At 37.1% G+C, this 3,622-nt stretch overlaps 1 pseudogene; it reads left to right on the forward strand.

The window, feature by feature from the left end:
* The first annotated feature begins 3,004 nt into the window (after window positions 1-3,004).
* On the forward strand, window positions 3,005-3,415 carry LOC114022812 (annotated as a pseudogene).
* Window positions 3,416-3,622: the final 207 nt, after the last annotated feature.

A 3,622-nucleotide genomic window follows, 5' to 3' on the forward strand; every position in this document is an offset into this window, starting at 1 on the left:
TCATGATCTTATCAGTTACCTTTAGTTCAATTATCATTTCTATTCAGATGATTCCCAGATATATGTTACATATATATGTATATACATACACACATACACACAATACATCCATATTTCTCTCTCTCTCTGTCTCCATCCTTAGTGTCTCTCCTGAGTTACAGTCATGCATCTTCAACTACTTTTTAGACATTTCAAACTCAATCTATCCAAAACAGAACTCATTTTCTTTCCCCCCTTAAATCTACCCCCATGCTGAACTTCTTTATTAATGTTAAGGCACCACAATCTTCCCAGTCACCCTGGCTTACAACCTTAGTGTCAGCTTCTATTCATTCATTTGCCTCATCCAATGCATTGCCAAACCTTGTCATTTCTACCTTCACAGCCCTTCTTGTATATGTCCTGTTCTATCAACTCATATAGCCACAAGGCTAATTCAAGTTCTCACCACCTCACACCAGTATTATTTCAATAGCCTTCTGTTTGTTCTACCTGCCTCAAGCCTCTCCTTACTCCAATCTGTCACCAAGGTGGCTTTTCTGAAGCATAAGTCCAACCATGTCACACCTCACACCACCTTTCACAATTAAATATAAAGTCCTCTGCCATTTAAAGCTCTTTATAGCCTGGTCACCTTCCTATCCTTCCTACTCCCTCCACTCACTCTATAATCCAGCTATATTATCCTACATGCTACTCGTTGAACATGATATTCCATCTCCAATTCCTATGCTTTTCCACTGGCTTTTCCCCATACCTGGACTGCCTTGCCTCCTTTTCTTAGTTTTCTTCATTCCTTCAGGACTTGGATCAAATCCTACCTTCTGCAAGAGGCCTTTCCCAATCCCTCCAGCTACTAATACCTTCTTTCATATGAACTCATCTACCCTGTACATATCTTATATGTACCTAGCTATTTACACATTGTCTCCCTTATTCCAATGTGAGCTCCTTAAGGGCAGGGATTTTTAAAGAACAATTTCCATTTATAACCCAGTTCCTAGCACATACTAAATCTTTCATAAGTGCTTGTTGATTGACTGACTAACCAATGAAGGCAGAGATTTCACCTCACACTCTTCAAAATGGTAAAGGCTGACATAGTCATTGTTGAGCTATTGAATGACAGGCACACAAATACACCTTTGGTGGAGATGTAAATAGGTCTAACTTCTGGAAAACAGTTCACAACTATATTAGAATAGTGCCAACTATATGCCCAAAAAAATCAAAGAAAGAGAAAAAAAGATCTATATATATACAAAAATATTTATTGCAGCTCTTTTTGTGGTAGCCAAAAAATGGAAAATAAGAGGTTATCCTCTGGGGAATGGCTAAATGAATTGTGTTATATGAATGTAATGGAATATTAGCATACGATAAGGAATAACAAAATGAACTATTTCAGAGGAAACTAACAACACTTCTGTGAAGAGAGGCAGAGTGAAGTGAATAGAACAATTTATATAACAATACAACATAATAAAGAAAAACAACTTTGAAAGATTTTAAGACTCTGATCAATGAGATGATAAATGAAAGAATGAAGTTGAAACATGCCACTTGTTTACTGCAGAAAAATGATGAACTTAAGATAAAGAAAGAGATATACATTTTTGGACACAGCCAATTGTCACTCAGTCACACACTACGGGAATTAATTTTGCCAGAACTGAAGGGTTAATTTTTTAAAAAATTTGCTCAATGAGAGGGGTTGGCATGGATAGTGGTCAGGACAGGTGAATAAACAAACAAACAAATAAATATTTTTAAAAGTGCCAAATTATTCATATCCTCTGATCTAGCAATAAAAATAAAGATTTTGGTATATCTGGAACTTTTCCCCTTGTCTTTGACCTGTAAGGATTCAGAGTGCAGAAGGAGACATTTTTGGGGGAAATGCCAGTGTGGAAATTTGTTTTGCTTAATTAACTATACATGTTTGGTTTTTGTTTTTTTCTTTCTTAATGGGGATGGAGATGGGAGTGAGCCTCAGTTACCTCATCTACAAAAATAAAAGCATTGAATATATGAGGAGTGGTCTCTTTCTCTCCATTTCTTAATTACATTTTTTAATCAGCAAAAATCTTCCTTTTCTCATTCCCACCTCCACCCCCAATTAAGAAAGAAAAACCAAAAAAAAACCCCAAAATACCCTGTTACAGACATGTATAGTTAAGCAAAACAAGTTTCCACATTAGCCATTTCCCAAAAAAATGTCTCATTCTGCTGTCTGAATCCTTGACTTCTCAATCAGGAAGTGGGTAACATTTCATCATGAGTCTTCTAGAATGGTGGTTAGTCATTGTGCTGATCCCAGTTCCTAAGCCTTTCAAAGTTGTTTGTCTTTCCAATTTTTTTTTTGGTCATTGTATGGATTGTTCTCCTGGTTCTGCTCACTTCATTCTATGTTACTCCACAAACTCTGCCTAGGTGTCTCTGACATTGTTTTTCCTCATCTCTCACAGCACAGTAGTATTCTATCACATTTACATGCCATAACTTGTTCAGATATTCCTCAACTGAGAAGCACCCCATCAGTTTATAATTCTTTGCGCCTACAAAAAGAGGTGCTATAAATAAATATTTTATGCATTCTTAGAGTTTGTTTTGCTTAGGACTCATCTACCCTCTCTCTTATTCCTTCTTCTCTCTTCTCCCTTTTGCTTCCTATTTCCTTTTTTAGCAAATTGTATTTCTGAACTCAACTCTGTGTGCGTGTGTGTGTGTGTGTGTGTGTGTGTGTGTGTGTGTGTATGTATTCTTATCTTCTTTAACTGGCTCAGATGAGAGTTCAGTTCAAGTGTTACCTGCTCCCCTATTCCTATATTCCTATCTCTGTTTGTATAGACTTCTACTTGCACACCCTGATTATGTGAGATAATTTCCCCCATTTTTCCTTTGCCCCCCCCGTATTCCACTTTCCCTCCCTTTCTATTTTTTTTTAAAATCATCAAAATATAATAAAACAAGAGTTTCTTACCTCCTCTTCTTGCCTGAATTCACCATGGCCTTTCCCAAGCAGCTGCTGGGTAAATGGTGCCTTGTGGAAAGTAAAGGATTTGATGAGTACATGAAGGAATTGGGAGTGGGGATGGCCCTGAGGAAAATGGCTGGAATGGCTAAACCAGATGTTTATATCTCTAAAAATGGGGATGTAATTACCATTAAGACTGAGAGGACCATAAAAACTACGCAATTCTCTTTTAAACTTGGTGAGAAGTTTGATGAAACGACAGCTGATGGCAGGAAAACTCAGACTCCTTGTACCCTTGAAAATGACACATTGATCCAGCTATAGGCATGGTATGGGAAGGAAAGCACAATAACAAGAAAAGTAGAAGATGGAAAGCTATTGGTGGACTGTATTATGAACAATATGACTCGCCACAGAGTCTATGAGAATGTCGAGTAAACAAATTCTATCTTCATATGAGACAGGAATTAGCTGTTATGAATGAACCAGCTCAGTTCAATGAGCAAACTCTCCAACTAAACTCTTTTGCTTTTTTCTTCTCTTCCTTACTGTGGTCTGTTATCAGTGACTGACTACTTGCAAACAGTTTTATTTCCAAGCTTTGATGTAATTAGGATTGTTTTGGCTAGTAAATAAAGAATTATG

Source organism: Vombatus ursinus, unplaced genomic scaffold (assembly GCF_900497805.2).
Source record: "Vombatus ursinus unplaced genomic scaffold, bare-nosed wombat genome assembly UNPS02014813.1, whole genome shotgun sequence".
NCBI lineage: Eukaryota > Metazoa > Chordata > Mammalia > Diprotodontia > Vombatidae > Vombatus > Vombatus ursinus.